General features: G+C 45.1%; 48 pseudogenes; all 48 read right to left on the bottom strand.

The window, feature by feature from the left end:
* Nucleotides 1-35: 35 nt before the first annotated feature.
* Nucleotides 36-154, bottom strand: LOC140088496 (5S ribosomal RNA; annotated as a pseudogene).
* A 259-nt stretch (nucleotides 155-413) lies between these two features.
* LOC140079890 (5S ribosomal RNA) lies at nucleotides 414-532 on the bottom strand (annotated as a pseudogene).
* Nucleotides 533-791: 259 nt separating this feature from the next.
* LOC140096721 (5S ribosomal RNA) lies at nucleotides 792-910 on the bottom strand (annotated as a pseudogene).
* Nucleotides 911-1,504: 594 nt separating this feature from the next.
* LOC140093145 (5S ribosomal RNA) lies at nucleotides 1,505-1,623 on the bottom strand (annotated as a pseudogene).
* A 70-nt stretch (nucleotides 1,624-1,693) lies between these two features.
* Nucleotides 1,694-1,812, bottom strand: LOC140091923 (5S ribosomal RNA; annotated as a pseudogene).
* A 70-nt stretch (nucleotides 1,813-1,882) lies between these two features.
* LOC140079888 (5S ribosomal RNA) lies at nucleotides 1,883-2,001 on the bottom strand (annotated as a pseudogene).
* Nucleotides 2,002-2,260: 259 nt separating this feature from the next.
* On the bottom strand, nucleotides 2,261-2,379 carry LOC140099105 (5S ribosomal RNA; annotated as a pseudogene).
* A 258-nt stretch (nucleotides 2,380-2,637) lies between these two features.
* LOC140086032 (5S ribosomal RNA) lies at nucleotides 2,638-2,756 on the bottom strand (annotated as a pseudogene).
* Nucleotides 2,757-2,826: 70 nt separating this feature from the next.
* Nucleotides 2,827-2,945, bottom strand: LOC140099104 (5S ribosomal RNA; annotated as a pseudogene).
* Nucleotides 2,946-3,203: 258 nt separating this feature from the next.
* On the bottom strand, nucleotides 3,204-3,322 carry LOC140100366 (5S ribosomal RNA; annotated as a pseudogene).
* A 217-nt stretch (nucleotides 3,323-3,539) lies between these two features.
* On the bottom strand, nucleotides 3,540-3,658 carry LOC140099103 (5S ribosomal RNA; annotated as a pseudogene).
* A 70-nt stretch (nucleotides 3,659-3,728) lies between these two features.
* LOC140090403 (5S ribosomal RNA) lies at nucleotides 3,729-3,847 on the bottom strand (annotated as a pseudogene).
* Nucleotides 3,848-3,917: 70 nt separating this feature from the next.
* On the bottom strand, nucleotides 3,918-4,036 carry LOC140088495 (5S ribosomal RNA; annotated as a pseudogene).
* Nucleotides 4,037-4,295: 259 nt separating this feature from the next.
* LOC140079887 (5S ribosomal RNA) lies at nucleotides 4,296-4,414 on the bottom strand (annotated as a pseudogene).
* Nucleotides 4,415-4,820: 406 nt separating this feature from the next.
* LOC140092288 (5S ribosomal RNA) lies at nucleotides 4,821-4,939 on the bottom strand (annotated as a pseudogene).
* A 70-nt stretch (nucleotides 4,940-5,009) lies between these two features.
* Nucleotides 5,010-5,128, bottom strand: LOC140091921 (5S ribosomal RNA; annotated as a pseudogene).
* A 259-nt stretch (nucleotides 5,129-5,387) lies between these two features.
* Nucleotides 5,388-5,506, bottom strand: LOC140099102 (5S ribosomal RNA; annotated as a pseudogene).
* A 258-nt stretch (nucleotides 5,507-5,764) lies between these two features.
* LOC140084036 (5S ribosomal RNA) lies at nucleotides 5,765-5,883 on the bottom strand (annotated as a pseudogene).
* A 71-nt stretch (nucleotides 5,884-5,954) lies between these two features.
* On the bottom strand, nucleotides 5,955-6,073 carry LOC140093079 (5S ribosomal RNA; annotated as a pseudogene).
* Nucleotides 6,074-6,860: 787 nt separating this feature from the next.
* On the bottom strand, nucleotides 6,861-6,979 carry LOC140086307 (5S ribosomal RNA; annotated as a pseudogene).
* A 70-nt stretch (nucleotides 6,980-7,049) lies between these two features.
* LOC140087777 (5S ribosomal RNA) lies at nucleotides 7,050-7,168 on the bottom strand (annotated as a pseudogene).
* Nucleotides 7,169-7,426: 258 nt separating this feature from the next.
* LOC140100352 (5S ribosomal RNA) lies at nucleotides 7,427-7,545 on the bottom strand (annotated as a pseudogene).
* Nucleotides 7,546-7,762: 217 nt separating this feature from the next.
* Nucleotides 7,763-7,881, bottom strand: LOC140088093 (5S ribosomal RNA; annotated as a pseudogene).
* Nucleotides 7,882-7,951: 70 nt separating this feature from the next.
* LOC140079886 (5S ribosomal RNA) lies at nucleotides 7,952-8,070 on the bottom strand (annotated as a pseudogene).
* Nucleotides 8,071-8,329: 259 nt separating this feature from the next.
* Nucleotides 8,330-8,448, bottom strand: LOC140079885 (5S ribosomal RNA; annotated as a pseudogene).
* Nucleotides 8,449-8,518: 70 nt separating this feature from the next.
* LOC140089514 (5S ribosomal RNA) lies at nucleotides 8,519-8,637 on the bottom strand (annotated as a pseudogene).
* Nucleotides 8,638-8,707: 70 nt separating this feature from the next.
* LOC140088680 (5S ribosomal RNA) lies at nucleotides 8,708-8,826 on the bottom strand (annotated as a pseudogene).
* Nucleotides 8,827-9,084: 258 nt separating this feature from the next.
* On the bottom strand, nucleotides 9,085-9,203 carry LOC140100340 (5S ribosomal RNA; annotated as a pseudogene).
* Nucleotides 9,204-9,420: 217 nt separating this feature from the next.
* On the bottom strand, nucleotides 9,421-9,539 carry LOC140099100 (5S ribosomal RNA; annotated as a pseudogene).
* A 70-nt stretch (nucleotides 9,540-9,609) lies between these two features.
* LOC140090402 (5S ribosomal RNA) lies at nucleotides 9,610-9,728 on the bottom strand (annotated as a pseudogene).
* Nucleotides 9,729-9,798: 70 nt separating this feature from the next.
* On the bottom strand, nucleotides 9,799-9,917 carry LOC140088494 (5S ribosomal RNA; annotated as a pseudogene).
* A 259-nt stretch (nucleotides 9,918-10,176) lies between these two features.
* LOC140079884 (5S ribosomal RNA) lies at nucleotides 10,177-10,295 on the bottom strand (annotated as a pseudogene).
* Nucleotides 10,296-10,554: 259 nt separating this feature from the next.
* On the bottom strand, nucleotides 10,555-10,673 carry LOC140088679 (5S ribosomal RNA; annotated as a pseudogene).
* Nucleotides 10,674-11,079: 406 nt separating this feature from the next.
* LOC140092287 (5S ribosomal RNA) lies at nucleotides 11,080-11,198 on the bottom strand (annotated as a pseudogene).
* Nucleotides 11,199-11,268: 70 nt separating this feature from the next.
* On the bottom strand, nucleotides 11,269-11,387 carry LOC140091920 (5S ribosomal RNA; annotated as a pseudogene).
* Nucleotides 11,388-11,457: 70 nt separating this feature from the next.
* LOC140079883 (5S ribosomal RNA) lies at nucleotides 11,458-11,576 on the bottom strand (annotated as a pseudogene).
* A 259-nt stretch (nucleotides 11,577-11,835) lies between these two features.
* LOC140099099 (5S ribosomal RNA) lies at nucleotides 11,836-11,954 on the bottom strand (annotated as a pseudogene).
* A 258-nt stretch (nucleotides 11,955-12,212) lies between these two features.
* Nucleotides 12,213-12,331, bottom strand: LOC140084035 (5S ribosomal RNA; annotated as a pseudogene).
* A 71-nt stretch (nucleotides 12,332-12,402) lies between these two features.
* On the bottom strand, nucleotides 12,403-12,521 carry LOC140093077 (5S ribosomal RNA; annotated as a pseudogene).
* A 787-nt stretch (nucleotides 12,522-13,308) lies between these two features.
* On the bottom strand, nucleotides 13,309-13,427 carry LOC140086306 (5S ribosomal RNA; annotated as a pseudogene).
* A 70-nt stretch (nucleotides 13,428-13,497) lies between these two features.
* LOC140087776 (5S ribosomal RNA) lies at nucleotides 13,498-13,616 on the bottom strand (annotated as a pseudogene).
* A 258-nt stretch (nucleotides 13,617-13,874) lies between these two features.
* LOC140100328 (5S ribosomal RNA) lies at nucleotides 13,875-13,993 on the bottom strand (annotated as a pseudogene).
* Nucleotides 13,994-14,210: 217 nt separating this feature from the next.
* LOC140088092 (5S ribosomal RNA) lies at nucleotides 14,211-14,329 on the bottom strand (annotated as a pseudogene).
* A 70-nt stretch (nucleotides 14,330-14,399) lies between these two features.
* LOC140079882 (5S ribosomal RNA) lies at nucleotides 14,400-14,518 on the bottom strand (annotated as a pseudogene).
* Nucleotides 14,519-14,777: 259 nt separating this feature from the next.
* On the bottom strand, nucleotides 14,778-14,896 carry LOC140079881 (5S ribosomal RNA; annotated as a pseudogene).
* Nucleotides 14,897-14,966: 70 nt separating this feature from the next.
* Nucleotides 14,967-15,085, bottom strand: LOC140089513 (5S ribosomal RNA; annotated as a pseudogene).
* A 70-nt stretch (nucleotides 15,086-15,155) lies between these two features.
* On the bottom strand, nucleotides 15,156-15,274 carry LOC140088677 (5S ribosomal RNA; annotated as a pseudogene).
* A 594-nt stretch (nucleotides 15,275-15,868) lies between these two features.
* LOC140084910 (5S ribosomal RNA) lies at nucleotides 15,869-15,987 on the bottom strand (annotated as a pseudogene).
* Between the last annotated feature and the right edge of the window lie 19 nt (nucleotides 15,988-16,006).

Raw genomic sequence — 16,006 nt, 5'->3', positions numbered from 1 at the left:
CATAGAGAAACTAACACAATTTTCAGGTTCAAAAAGGTCAATGGAACTTGGGATTCCCTGCCAGTCTCCCATGCTGGTACTTGCCAAGCCTTAAGCTGCATTGCTGCTGCGATCTGACGAGAGCAGGCACATTCAGCTTAGAATGGCCATTGACAGCAGCTGTTCAATTTGAACCTTCTTTTACTATCTCATAGAGAAACTAACACAATTTTCAGGTTCAAAAAGGTCAACAGAACTTGGGATTCCCAGTCAGTCTCCCATGCTGGTACTTGCCAAGCCTTAAGCTGCATCGCTGCTGCGATCTGACAAGAGCACACACATTCAGCTTAGAAGGGCCGTTGACAGCAGCTGTTCAATTTGAACCTTCTTTTACTATCTCATAGAGAAACTAACACAATTTTCAGGTTCAAAAAGGTCAACAGAACTTGGGATTCCCAGCCAGTCTCCCATGCTGGTACTTGCCAAGCCTTAAGCTGCATTGCTGCTGCGATCTGACGAGAGCAGGCACATTCAGCTTAGAATGGCCGTTGACAGCAGCTGTTCAATTTGAACCTTCTTTTACTATCTCATAGAGAAACTAACACAATTTTCAGGTTCAAAAAGGTCAACAGAACTTGGGATTTCCAGCCAGTCTCCCATGCTGGTACTTGCCAAACCTTAAGCTGCATTGCTGCTGCGATCTGACGAAAGCAGGCACATTCAGCTTAATATGGCCGTTGACAGCAGCTGTTCAATTTGAACCTTCTTTTACCATCTTTGACAGAGAAACTAACAATTTTCAGGTTCAAAAAGGTCAATGGAACGTGGGATTCCCAGCCAGTCTCCCATGCTGGTACTTGCCAAGCCTTAAGCTGCATTGCTGCTGCGATCTGACGAGAGCAGGCACATTCAGCTTAGAATGGCCGTTGACAGCAGCTGCCTAATTTCTACTTTCTTTTACTATCTCATAGAGAAACTAACACAATTTTCAGGTTCAAAAAGGTCAACAGAACTTGGGATTCCCAGCCAGTCTCCCATGCTGGTACTTGCCAAGCCTTAAGCTGCAACGCTGCTGCGATCTGACAAGAGCATGCACATTCAGCTTAGAATGGCCGTTGACAGCAGCTGTTCAATTTGAACCTTCTTTTACTATCTCATAGAGAAACTAACACATTTTCAGGTTCAAAAAGGTCAACGGAACTTGGGATTCCCAGCCAGTCTCCCATGCTGGTACTTGCCAAGCCTTAAGCTGCAACGCTGCTGCGATCTGACAAGAGCATGCACATTCAGCTTAGAATGGCCGTTGACAGCAGCTGTTCAATTTGAACCTTCTTTTACTATCTCATAGAGAAACTAACTCAATTTTCAGGTTCAAAAAGGTCAATGGAACTTGGGATTCCCAGCCAGTCTCCCATGCTGGTACTTGCCAAGCCTTAGCTTAGAATGGGCGTTGACAGCAGCTGTTCAATTTGAACCTTCTTTTACTATCTCATAGAGAAACTAACACAATTTTCAGGTTCAAAAAGGTCAACAGAACTTGGGATTCCCAGCCAGTCTCCCATGCTGGTACTTGCCAAGCCTTAAGCTGCAACGCTGCTGCGATCTGACGAGAGCAGGCACATTCAGCTTAGAATGGCTGTTGACAGCAGCTGTTCAATTTGAACCTTCTTTTACTATCTCATAGAGAAACTAACACAATTTTCAGGCTCAAAAAGGTCAACGGAACTTAGGATTCCCAGCCAGTCTCCCATGCTGGTACATGCCAAGCCTTAAGCTGCATTGCTGCTGCGATCTGACGAGAGCAGGCACATTCAGCTTAGAATGGCCGTTGACAGCAGCTGTTCAGTTTGAACCTTCTTTTACTATCTCATAGAGAAACTAACACAATTTTCAGGTTCAAAAAGGTCAACAGAACTTGGGATTCCCAGCCAGTCTCCCATGCTGGTACTTGCCAAGCCTTAAGCTGCATTGCTGCTGCGATCTGACGAGAGCAGGCACATTCAGCTTAGAATGGCCGTTGACAGCAGCTGTTCAATTTGAACCTTCTTTTACTATCTCATAGAGAAACTAACACAATTTTCAGGTTCAAAAAGGTCAACAGAACTTGGGATTCCCAGCCAGTCTCCCATGCTGGTTTTTGCCAAGCCTTAAGCTGCATTGCTGCTGCGATCTGACGAGAGCAGGCACATTCAGCTTAGAATGGCCGTTGCCAGCAGCTGTTCAATTTGAACCTTCTTTTACCATCTTTGACAGAGAAACTAACAATTTTCAGGTTCAAAAAGGTCAACGGAACTTGGGATTCCCAGCCAGTCTCCCATGCTGGTACTTGCCAAGCCTTAAGCTGCATTGCTGCTGCGATCTGACGAGAGCAGGCACATTCAGCTTAGAATGGCCGTTGACAGCAGCTGCCTAATTTCTACTTTGTTTTACTATCTCATAGAGAAACTAACACAATTTTCAGGTTCAAAAAGGTCAAGAGAACTTGGGATTCCCAGCCAGACTCCCATGCTGGTACTTGCCAAGCCTTAAGCTGCAACGCTGCTGCGATCTGACAAGAGCATGCACATTCAGCTTAGAATGGCAGTTGACAGCAGCTGTTCAATTTGAACCTTCTTTTACTATCTCATAGAGAAACTAACACAATTTTCAGGTTCAAAAAGTCAATGGAACTTGGGATTCCCAGCCAGTCTCCCATGCTGGTACTTGCCAAGCCTTAAGCTGCATTGCTGCTGCGTTCTGACGAGAGCAGGCACATTCAGCTTAGAATGGCCGTTGACAGCAGCTGTTCAATTTGAACCTTCTTTTACCATCTTTGACAGAGAAACTAACAATTTTCAGGTTCAAAAAGGTCAACGGAACTTGGGATTCCCAGCCAGTCTCCCATGCTGGTACTTGCCAAGCCTTAAGCTGCATTGCTGCTGCGATCTGACGAGAGCAGGCACATTCAGCTTAGAATGGCCGTTGACAGCAGCTGCCTAATTTCTACTTTCTTTTACTATCTCATAGAGAAACTAACACAATTTTCAGGTTCAAAAAGGTCAACAGAACTTGGGATTCCCAAGCAGTCTCCCATGCTGGTACTTGCCAAGCCTTAAGCTGCAACGCTGCTGCGATCTGACAAGAGCATGCACATTCAGCTTAGAATGGCCGTTGACAGCAGCTGTTCAATTTGAACCTTCTTTTACTATCTCATAGAGAAACTAACACATTTTCAGGTTCAAAAAGGTCAACGGAACTTGGGATTCCCAGCCAGTCTCCCATGCTGGTACTTGCCAAGCCTTAAGCTGCATTGCTGCTGCGATCTGATGAGAGCAGGCACATTCAGCTTAGAATGGCCGTTGACAGCAGCTGTTCAATTTGAACCTTCTTTTACTATCTCATAGAGAAACTAACTCAATTTTCAGGTTCAAAAAGGTCAACGGAACTTGGGATTCCCAGCCAGTCTCCCATGCTGGTACTTGCCAAGCCTTAGCTTAGAATGGGCGTTGACAGCAGCTGTTCAATTTGAACCTTCTTTTACTATCTCATAGAGAAACTAACACAATTTTCAGGTTCAAAAAGGTCAACGGAACTTGGGATTCCCAGCCAGTCTCCCATGCTGGTACTTGCCAAGCCTTAAGCTGCATTGCTGCTGCGATCTGACGAGAGCAGGCACATTCAGCTTAGAATGGCCGTTGACAGCAGCTGTTCAATTTGAACCTTCTTTTACTATCTCATAGAGAAACTAATACAATTTTCAGGTTCAAAAAGGTCAATAGAACTTGGGATTCCCAGCCAGTCTCCCATGCTGGTACTTGCCAAGCCTTAAGCTGCATTGCTGCTGCGATCTGACGAGAGCAGGCACATTCAGCTTAGAATGGCCGTTGACAGCAGCTGTTCAATTTGAACCTTCTTTTACTATCTCATAGAGAAACTAACACAATTTTCAGGTTCAAAAAGGTCAATGGAACTTGGGATTCCCTGCCAGTCTCCCATGCTGGTACTTGCCAAGCCTTAAGCTGCATTGCTGCTGCGATCTGACGAGAGCAGGCACATTCAGCTTAGAATGGCCATTGACAGCAGCTGTTCAATTTGAACCTTCTTTTACTATCTCATAGAGAAACTAACACAATTTTCAGGTTCAAAAAGGTCAACAGAACTTGGGATTCCCAGTCAGTCTCCCATGCTGGTACTTGCCAAGCCTTAAGCTGCATCGCTGCTGCGATCTGACAAGAGCACACACATTCAGCTTAGAAGGGCCGTTGACAGCAGCTGTTCAATTTGAACCTTCTTTTACTATCTCATAGAGAAACTAACACAATTTTCAGGTTCAAAAAGGTCAACAGAACTTGGGATTCCCAGCCAGTCTCCCATGCTGGTACTTGCCAAGCCTTAAGCTGCATTGCTGCTGCGATCTGACGAGAGCAGGCACATTCAGCTTAGAATGGCCGTTGACAGCAGCTGTTCAATTTGAACCTTCTTTTACTATCTCATAGAGAAAATAACACAATTTTCAGGTTCAAAAAGGTCAACAGAACTTGGGATTTCCAGCCAGTCTCCCATGCTGGTACTTGCCAAGCCTTAAGCTGCAACGCTGCTGCGATCTGACAAGAGCATGCACATTCAGCTTAGAATGGCCGTTGACAGCAGCTGTTCAATTTGAACCTTCTTTTACTATCTCATAGAGAAACTAACTCAATTTTCAGGTTCAAAAAGGTCAATGGAACTTGGGATTCCCAGCCAGTCTCCCATGCTGGTACTTGCCAAGCCTTAGCTTAGAATGGGCGTTGACAGCAGCTGTTCAATTTTAACCTTCTTTTACTATCTCATAGAGAAACTAACACAATTTTCAGGTTCAAAAAGGTCAACAGAACTTGGGATTCCCAGCCAGTCTCCCATGCTGGTACTTGCCAAGCCTTAAGCTGCAACGCTGCTGCGATCTGACGAGAGCAGGCACATTCAGCTTAGAATGGCCGTTGACAGCAGCTGTTCAATTTGAACCTTCTTTTACTATCTCATAGAGAAACTAACACAATTTTCAGGCTCAAAAAGGTCAACGGAACTTAGGATTCCCAGCCAGTCTCCCATGCTGGTACATGCCAAGCCTTAAGCTGCATTGCTGCTGCGATCTGACGAGAGCAGGCACATTCAGCTTAGAATGGCCGTTGACAGCAGCTGTTCAGTTTGAACCTTCTTTTACTATCTCATAGAGAAACTAACACAATTTTCAGGTTCAAAAAGGTCAACAGAACTTGGGATTCCCAGCCAGTCTCCCATGCTGGTTTTTGCCAAGCCTTAAGCTGCATTGCTGCTGCGATCTGACGAGAGCAGGCACATTCAGCTTAGAATGGCCGTTGACAGCAGCTGTTCAATTTGAACCTTCTTTTACCATCTTTGACAGAGAAACTAACAATTTTCAGGTTCAAAAAGGTCAACGGAACTTGGGATTCCCAGCCAGTCTCCCATGCTGGTACTTGCCAAGCCTTAAGCTGCATTGCTGCTGCGATCTGACGAGAGCAGGCACATTCAGCTTAGAATGGCCGTTGACAGCAGCTGCCTAATTTCTACTTTGTTTTACTATCTCATAGAGAAACTAACACAATTTTCAGGTTCAAAAAGGTCAAGAGAACTTGGGATTCCCAGCCAGACTCCCATGCTGGTACTTGCCAAGCCTTAAGCTGCAACGCTGCTGCGATCTGACAAGAGCATGCACATTCAGCTTAGAATGGCAGTTGACAGCAGCTGTTCAATTTGAACCTTCTTTTACTATCTCATAGAGAAACTAACACAATTTTCAGGTTCAAAAAGTCAATGGAACTTGGGATTCCCAGCCAGTCTCCCATGCTGGTACTTGCCAAGCCTTAAGCTGCATTGCTGCTGCGATCTGACGAGAGCAGGCGCATTCAGCTTAGAATGGCCGTTGACAGCAGCTGTTCAATTTGAACCTTCTTTTACTATCTCATAGAGAAACTAACACAATTTTCAGGTTAAAAAAAGGTCAACGGAACTTATGATTCCCAGCCAGTCTCCCATGCTGGTACTTGCCAAGCCTTAAGCTGCATTGCTGCTGCGATCTGACGAGAGCAGGCACATTCAGCTTAGAATGGCCGTTGACAGCAGCTGTTCAATTTGAACCTTCTTTTACTATCTCATAGAGAAACTAACACAATTTTCAGGTTCAAAAAGGTCAACGGAACTTGGGACTCCCAGCCAGTCTCCCATGCTGGTACTTGCCAAGCCTTAAGCTGCATTGCTGCTGCGATCTGACGAGAGCAGGCACATTAAGCTTAGTAGAATGGCCGTTGACAGCAGTTGTTCAATTTGAACCTTCTTTTACTATCTCATAGAGAAACTAACACGATTTTCAGGTTCAAAAATGTCAACAGAACTTGGGATTCCCAGCCAGTCTCCCATGCTGGTACTTGCAAAGCCTTAAGCTGCATTGCTGCTGCGATCTGACCAGAGCATGCACATTCAGCTTAGAATGGCTGTTGACAGCAGCTGTTCAATTTGAACCTTCTTTTACTATCTCATAGAGAAACTAACACAATTTTCAGGTTCAAAAAGGTCAATGGAACTTGGGATTCCCAGCTAGTCTCCCATGCTGGTACTTGCCAAGCCTTAAGCTGCATTGCTGCTGCGATCTGACAAGAGCATGCACATTCAGCTTAGAATGGCTGTTGACAGCAGCTGTTCAATTTGAACCTTCTTTTACTATCTCATAGAGAAACTAACTCAATTTTCAGGTTCAAAAAGGTCAATGGAACTTGGGATTCCCAGCCAGTCTCCCATGCTGGTACTTGCCAAGCCTTAGCTTAGAATGGGCGTTGACAGCAGCTGTTCAATTTGAACCTTCTTTTACTATCTCATAGAGAAACTAACACAATTTTCAGGTTCAAAAAGGTCAACGGAACTTGGGATTCCCAGCCAGTCTCCCATGCTGGTACTTGCCAAACCTTAAGCTGCATTGCTGCTGCGATCTGACGAGAGCAGGCACATTCAGCTTAGAATGGCCGTTGACAGCAGCTGTTCAATTTGAACCTTCTTTTACCATCTTTGACAGAGAAACTAACAATTTTCAGGTTCAAAAAGGTCAACAGAACATGGGATTCCCAGCCAGTCTCCCATGCTGGTACTTGCCAAGCCTTAAGCTGCATTGCTGCTGCGATCTGACGAGAGCAGGCACATTCAGCTTAGAATGGCCGTTGACAGCAGCTGCCTAATTTCTACTTTCTTTTACTATCTCATAGAGAAACTAACACAATTTTCAGGTTCAAAAAGGTCAACAGAACTTGGGATTCCCAGGCAGTCTCCCATGCTGGTACTTGCCAAGCCTTAAGCTGCAACGCTGCTGCGATCTGACAAGAGCATGCACATTCAGCTTAGAATGGCCGTTGACAGCAGCTGTTCAATTTGAACCTTCTTTTACTATCTCATAGAGAAACTAACACATTTTCAGGTTCAAAAAGGTCAACGGAACTTGGGATTCCCAGCCAGTCTCCCATGCTGGTACTTGCCAAGCCTTAAGCTGCATTGCTGCTGCGATCTGATGAGAGCAGGCACATTCAGCTTAGAATGGCCGTTGACAGCAGCTGTTCAATTTGAACCTTCTTTTACTATCTCATAGAGAAACTAACTCAATTTTCAGGTTCAAAAAGGTCAATGGAATTTGGGATTCCCAGCCAGTCTCCCATGCTGGTACTTGCCAAGCCTTAGCTTAGAATGGGCGTTGACAGCAGCTGTTCAATTTGAACCTTCTTTTACTATCTCATAGAGAAACTAACACAATTTTCAGGTTCAAAAAGGTCAACGGAACTTGGGATTCCCAGCCAGTCTGCCATGCTGGTACTTGCCAAGCCTTAAGCTGCATTGCTGCTGCGATCTGACGAGAGCAGGCACATTCAGCTTAGAATGGCCGTTGACAGCAGCTGTTCAATTTGAACCTTCTTTTACTATCTCATAGAGAAACTAATACAATTTTCAGGTTCAAAAAGGTCAACAGAACTTGGGATTCCCAGCCAGTCTCCCATGCTGGTACTTGCCAAGCCTTAAGCTGCATTGCTGCTGCGATCTGACGAGAGCAGGCACATTCAGCTTAGAATGGCCGTTGACAGCAGCTGTTCAATTTGAACCTTCTTTTACTATCTCATAGAGAAACTAACACAATTTTCAGGTTCAAAAAGGTCAATGGAACTTGGGATTCCCTGCCAGTCTCCCATGCTGGTACTTGCCAAGCCTTAAGCTGCATTGCTGCTGCGATCTGACAAGAGCACACACATTCAGCTTAGAAGGGCCGTTGACAGCAGCTGTTCAATTTGAACCTTCTTTTACTATCTCATAGAGAAACTAACACAATTTTCAGGTTCAAAAAGGTCAACAGAACTTGGGATTCCCAGCCAGTCTCCCATGCTGGTACTTGCCAAGCCTTAAGCTGCATTGCTGCTGCGATCTGACGAGAGCAGGCACATTCAGCTTAGAATGGCCGTTGACAGCAGCTGTTCAATTTGAACCTTCTTTTACTATCTCATAGAGAAACTAACACAATTTTCAGGTTCAAAAAGGTCAACAGAACTTGGGATTCCCAGCCAGTCTCCCATGCTGGTACTTGCCAAACCTTAAGCTGCATTGCTGCTGCGATCTGACGAGAGCAGGCACATTCAGCTTAATATGGCCGTTGACAGCAGCTGTTCAATTTGAACCTTCTTTTACCATCTTTGACAGAGAAACTAACAATTTTCAGGTTCAAAAAGGTCAACGGAACGTGGGATTCCCAGCCAGTCTCCCATGCTGGTACTTGCCAAGCCTTAAGCTGCATTGCTGCTGCGATCTGACGAGAGCAGGCACATTCAGCTTAGAATGGCCGTTGACAGCAGCTGCCTAATTTCTACTTTCTTTTACTATCTCATAGAGAAACTAACACAATTTTCAGGTTCAAAAAGGTCAACAGAACTTGGGATTCCCAAGCAGTCTCCCATGCTGGTACTTGCCAAGCCTTAAGCTGCAACGCTGCTGCGATCTGACAAGAGCATGCACATTCAGCTTAGAATGGCCGTTGACAGCAGCTGTTCAATTTGAACCTTCTTTTACTATCTCATAGAGAAACTAACACATTTTCAGGTTCAAAAAGGTCAACGGAACTTGGGATTCCCAGCCAGTCTCCCATGCTGGTACTTGCCAAGCCTTAAGCTGCATTGCTGCTGCGATCTGATGAGAGCAGGCACATTCAGCTTAGAATGGCCGTTGACAGCAGCTGTTCAATTTGAACCTTCTTTTACTATCTCATAGAGAAACTAACTCAATTTTCAGGTTCAAAAAGGTCAACGGAACTTGGGATTCCCAGCCAGTCTCCCATGCTGGTACTTGCCAAGCCTTAGCTTAGAATGGGCGTTGACAGCAGCTGTTCAATTTGAACCTTCTTTTACTATCTCATAGAGAAACTAACACAATTTTCAGGTTCAAAAAGGTCAACGGAACTTGGGATTCCCAGCCAGTCTCCCATGCTGGTACTTGCCAAGCCTTAAGCTGCATTGCTGCTGCGATCTGACGAGAGCAGGCACATTCAGCTTAGAATGGCCGTTGACAGCAGCTGTTCAATTTGAACCTTCTTTTACTATCTCATAGAGAAACTAATACAATTTTCAGGTTCAAAAAGGTCAATAGAACTTGGGATTCCCAGCCAGTCTCCCATGCTGGTACTTGCCAAGCCTTAAGCTGCATTGCTGCTGCGATCTGACGAGAGCAGGCACATTCAGCTTAGAATGGCCGTTGACAGCAGCTGTTCAATTTGAACCTTCTTTTACTATCTCATAGAGAAACTAACACAATTTTCAGGTTCAAAAAGGTCAATGGAACTTGGGATTCCCTGCCAGTCTCCCATGCTGGTACTTGCCAAGCCTTAAGCTGCATTGCTGCTGCGATCTGACGAGAGCAGGCACATTCAGCTTAGAATGGCCATTGACAGCAGCTGTTCAATTTGAACCTTCTTTTACTATCTCATAGAGAAACTAACACAATTTTCAGGTTCAAAAAGGTCAACAGAACTTGGGATTCCCAGTCAGTCTCCCATGCTGGTACTTGCCAAGCCTTAAGCTGCATCGCTGCTGCGATCTGACAAGAGCACACACATTCAGCTTAGAAGGGCCGTTGACAGCAGCTGTTCAATTTGAACCTTCTTTTACTATCTCATAGAGAAACTAACACAATTTTCAGGTTCAAAAAGGTCAACAGAACTTGGGATTCCCAGCCAGTCTCCCATGCTGGTACTTGCCAAGCCTTAAGCTGCATTGCTGCTGCGATCTGACGAGAGCAGGCACATTCAGCTTAGAATGGCCGTTGACAGCAGCTGTTCAATTTGAACCTTCTTTTACTATCTCATAGAGAAAATAACACAATTTTCAGGTTCAAAAAGGTCAACAGAACTTGGGATTTCCAGCCAGTCTCCCATGCTGGTACTTGCCAAACCTTAAGCTGCATTGCTGCTGCGATCTGACGAAAGCAGGCACATTCAGCTTAATATGGCCGTTGACAGCAGCTGTTCAATTTGAACCTTCTTTTACCATCTTTGACAGAGAAACTAACAATTTTCAGGTTCAAAAAGGTCAACGGAACGTGGGATTCCCAGCCAGTCTCCCATGCTGGTACTTGCCAAGCCTTAAGCTGCATTGCTGCTGCGATCTGACGAGAGCAGGCACATTCAGCTTAGAATGGCCGTTGACAGCAGCTGCCTAATTTCTACTTTCTTTTACTATCTCATAGAGAAACTAACACAATTTTCAGGTTCAAAAAGGTCAACGGAACTTGGGATTCCCAGCCAGTCTCCCATGCTGGTACTTGCCAAGCCTTAAGCTGCAACGCTGCTGCGATCTGACAAGAGCATGCACATTCAGCTTAGAATGGCCGTTGACAGCAGCTGTTCAATTTGAACCTTCTTTTACTATCTCATAGAGAAACTAACTCAATTTTCAGGTTCAAAAAGGTCAATGGAACTTGGGATTCCCAGCCAGTCTCCCATGCTGGTACTTGCCAAGCCTTAGCTTAGAATGGGCGTTGACAGCAGCTGTTCAATTTTAACCTTCTTTTACTATCTCATAGAGAAACTAACACAATTTTCAGGTTCAAAAAGGTCAACAGAACTTGGGATTCCCAGCCAGTCTCCCATGCTGGTACTTGCCAAGCCTTAAGCTGCAACGCTGCTGCGATCTGACGAGAGCAGGCACATTCAGCTTAGAATGGCCGTTGACAGCAGCTGTTCAATTTGAACCTTCTTTTACTATCTCATAGAGAAACTAACACAATTTTCAGGCTCAAAAAGGTCAACGGAACTTAGGATTCCCAGCCAGTCTCCCATGCTGGTACATGCCAAGCCTTAAGCTGCATTGCTGCTGCGATCTGACGAGAGCAGGCACATTCAGCTTAGAATGGCCGTTGACAGCAGCTGTTCAGTTTGAACCTTCTTTTACTATTTCATAGAGAAACTAACACAATTTTCAGGTTCAAAAAGGTCAACAGAACTTGGGATTCCCAGCCAGTCTCCCATGCTGGTACTTGCCAAGCCTTAAGCTGCATTGCTGCTGCGATCTGACGAGAGCAGGCACATTCAGCTTAGAATGGCCGTTGACAGCAGCTGTTCAATTTGAACCTTCTTTTACTATCTCATAGAGAAACTAACACAATTTTCAGGTTCAAAAAGGTCAACAGAACTTGGGATTCCCAGCCAGTCTCCCATGCTGGTTTTTGCCAAGCCTTAAGCTGCATTGCTGCTGCGATCTGACGAGAGCAGGCACATTCAGCTTAGAATGGCCGTTGACAGCAGCTGTTCAATTTGAACCTTCTTTTACCATCTTTGACAGAGAAACTAACAATTTTCAGGTTCAAAAAGGTCAACGGAACTTGGGATTCCCAGCCAGTCTCCCATGCTGGTACTTGCCAAGCCTTAAGCTGCATTGCTGCTGCGATCTGACGAGAGCAGGCACATTCAGCTTAGAATGGCCGTTGACAGCAGCTGCCTAATTTCTACTTTGTTTTACTATCTCATAGAGAAACTAACACAATTTTCAGGTTCAAAAAGGTCAAGAGAACTTGGGATTCCCAGCCAGACTCCCATGCTGGTACTTGCCAAGCCTTAAGCTGCAACGCTGCTGCGATCTGACAAGAGCATGCACATTCAGCTTAGAATGGCAGTTGACAGCAGCTGTTCAATTTGAACCTTCTTTTACTATCTCATAGAGAAACTAACACAATTTTCAGGTTCAAAAAGTCAATGGAACTTGGGATTCCCAGCCAGTCTCCCATGCTGGTACTTGCCAAGCCTTAAGCTGCATTGCTGCTGCGATCTGACGAGAGCAGGCGCATTCAGCTTAGAATGGCCGTTGACAGCAGCTGTTCAATTTGAACCTTCTTTTACTATCTCATAGAGAAACTAACACAATTTTCAGGTTAAAAAAAGGTCAACGGAACTTATGATTCCCAGCCAGTCTCCCATGCTGGTACTTGCCAAGCCTTAAGCTGCATTGCTGCTGCGATCTGACGAGAGCAGGCACATTCAGCTTAGAATGGCCGTTGACAGCAGCTGTTCAATTTGAACCTTCTTTTACTATCTCATAGAGAAACTAACACAATTTTCAGGTTCAAAAAGGTCAACGGAACTTGGGACTCCCAGCCAGTCTCCCATGCTGGTACTTGCCAAGCCTTAAGCTGCATTGCTGCTGCGATCTGACGAGAGCAGGCACATTAAGCTTAGTAGAATGGCCGTTGACAGCAGTTGTTCAATTTGAACCTTCTTTTACTATCTCATAGAGAAACTAACACGATTTTCAGGTTCAAAAATGTCAACAGAACTTGGGATTCCCAGCCAGTCTCCCATGCTGGTACTTGCAAAGCCTTAAGCTGCATTGCTGCTGCGATCTGACCAGAGCATGCACATTCAGCTTAGAATGGCTGTTGACAGCAGCTGTTCAATTTGAACCTTCTTTTACTATCTCATAGAGAAACTAACACAATTTTCAGGTTCAAAAAGGTCAATGGAACTTGGGATTCCCAGCTAGTCTCCCATGCTGGTACTTGCCAAGCCTTAAGCTGCATTGCTGCTGCGATCTGACAAGAGCATGCACATTCAGCTTAGAATGGCTGTTGACAGCAGCTGTTCAATTTGAACCTTCTTTTACTATCTCATAGAGAAACTAACTCAATTTTCAGGTTCAAAAAGGTCAATGGAACTTGGGATTCCCAGCCAGTCTCCCATGCTGGTACTTGCCAAGCCTTAGCTTAGAATGGGCGTTGACAGCAGCTGTTCAATTTGAACCTTCTTTTACTATCTCATAGAGAAACTAACACAATTTTCAGGTTCAAAAAGGTCAACGGAACTTGGGATTCCCAGCCAGTCTCCCATGCTGGTACTTGCCAAACCTTAAGCTGCATTGCTGCTGCGATCTGACGAGAGCAGGCACATTCAGCTTAGAATGGCCGTTGACAGCAGCTGTTCAATTTGAACCTTCTTTTACCATCTTTGACAGAGAAACTAACAATTTTCAGGTTCAAAAAGGTCAACAGAACATGGGATTCCCAGCCAGTCTCCCATGCTGGTACTTGCCAAGCCTTAAGCTGCATTGCTGCTGCGATCTGACGAGAGCAGGCACATTCAGCTTAGAATGGCCGTTGACAGCAGCTGCCTAATTTCTACTTTCTTTTACTATCTCATAGAGAAACTAACACAATTTTCAGGTTCAAAAAGGTCAACAGAACTTGGGATTCCCAGGCAGTCTCCCATGCTGGTACTTGCCAAGCCTTAAGCTGCAACGCTGCTGCGATCTGACAAGAGCATGCACATTCAGCTTAGAATGGCCGTTGACAGCAGCTGTTCAATTTGAACCTTCTTTTACTATCTCATAGAGAAACTAACACATTTTCAGGTTCAAAAAGGTCAACGGAACTTGGGATTCCCAGCCAGTCTCCCATGCTGGTACTTGCCAAGCCTTAAGCTGCATTGCTGCTGCGATCTGATGAGAGCAGGCACATTCAGCTTAGAATGGCCGTTGACAGCAGCTGTTCAATTTGAACCTTCTTTTACTATCTCATAGAGAAACTAACTCAATTTTCAGGTTCAAAAAGGTCAATGGAATTTGGGATTCCCAGCCAGTCTCCCATGCTGGTACTTGCCAAGCCTTAGCTTAGAATGGGCGTTGACAGCAGCTGTTCAATTTGAACCTTCTTTTACTATCTCATAGAGAAACTAACACAATTTTCAGGTTCAAAAAGGTCAACGGAACTTGGGATTCCCAGCCAGTCTGCCATGCTGGTACTTGCCAAGCCTTAAGCTGCATTGCTGCTGCGATCTGACGAGAGCAGGCACATTCAGCTTAGAATGGCCGTTGACAGCAGCTGTTCAATTTGAACCTTCTTTTACTATCTCATAGAGAAACTAATACAATTTTCAGGTTCAAAAAGGTCAACAGAACTTGGGATTCCCAGCCAGTCTCCCATGCTGGTACTTGCCAAGCCTTAAGCTGCATTGCTGCTGCGATCTGACGAGAGCAGGCACATTCAGCTTAGAATGGCCGTTGACAGCAGCTGTTCAATTTGAACCTTCTTTTACTATCTCATAGAGAAACTAACACAATTTTCAGGTTCAAAAAGGTCAATGGAACTTGGGATTCCCTGCCAGTCTCCCATGCTGGTACTTGCCAAGCCTTAAGCTGCATTGCTGCTGCGATCTGACAAGAGCACACACATTCAGCTTAGAAGGGCCGTTGACAGCAGCTGTTCAATTTGAACCTTCTTTTACTATCTCATAGAGAAACTAACACAATTTTCAGGTTCAAAAAGGTCAACAGAACTTGGGATTCCCAGCCAGTCTCCCATGCTGGTACTTGCCAAGCCTTAAGCTGCATTGCTGCTGCGATCTGACGAGAGCAGGCACATTCAGCTTAGAATGGCCGTTGACAGCAGCTGTTCAATTTGAACCTTCTTTTACTATCTCATAGAGAAACTAACACAATTTTCAGGTTCAAAAAGGTCAACAGAACTTGGGATTCCCAGCCAGTCTCCCATGCTGGTACTTGCCAAACCTTAAGCTGCATTGCTGCTGCGATCTGACGAGAGCAGGCACATTCAGCTTAATATGGCCGTTGACAGCAGCTGTTCAATTTGAACCTTCTTTTACCATCTTTGACAGAGAAACTAACAATTTTCAGGTTCAAAAAGGTCAACGGAACGTGGGATTCCCAGCCAGTCTCCCATGCTGGTACTTGCCAAGCCTTAAGCTGCATTGCTGCTGCGATCTGACGAGAGCAGGCACATTCAGCTTAGAATGGCCGTTGACAGCAGCTGCCTAATTTCTACTTTCTTTTACTATCTCATAGAGAAACTAACACAATTTTCAGGTTCAAAAAGGTCAACAGAACTTGGGATTCCCAGCCAGTCTCCCATGCTGGTACTTGCCAAGCCTTAAGCTGCAACGCTGCTGCGATCTGACAAGAGCATGCACATTCAGCTTAGAATGGCCGTTGACAGCAGCTGTTCAATTTGAACCTTCTTTTACTATCTCATAGAGAAACTAACACATTTTCAGGTTCAAAAAGGTCAACGGAACTTGGGATTCCCAGCCAGTCTCCCATGCTGGTACTTGCCAAGCCTTAAGCTGCAACGCTGCTGCGATCTGACAAGAGCATGCACATTCAGCTTAGAATGGCCGTTGACAGCAGCTGTTCAATTTGAACCTTCTTTTACTATCTCATAGAGAAACTAACTCAATTTTCAGGTTCAAAAAGGTCAATGGAACTTGGGATTCCCAGCCAGTCTCCCATGCTGGTACTTGCCAAGCCTTAGCTTAGAATGGGCGTTGACAGCAGCTGTTCAATTTGAACCTTCTTTTACTATCTCATAGAGAAACTAACACAATTTTCAGGTTCAAAAAGGTCAACAGAACTTGGGATTCCCAGCCAGTCTCCCATGCTGGTACTTGCCAAACCTTAAGCTGCATTGCTGCTGCGTTCTGACGAGAGCAGGCACATTCAGCTTAGAATGGCCGTTGACAGCAGCTGTTCAATTTGAA

Source organism: Engystomops pustulosus, chromosome 9, assembly GCF_040894005.1.
Source record: "Engystomops pustulosus chromosome 9, aEngPut4.maternal, whole genome shotgun sequence".
Lineage (NCBI taxonomy): Eukaryota > Metazoa > Chordata > Amphibia > Anura > Leptodactylidae > Engystomops > Engystomops pustulosus.
The sequence above is the reverse complement of the archived record's forward strand: the minus strand, read 5'-3'. Positions and strand labels throughout refer to the sequence as shown.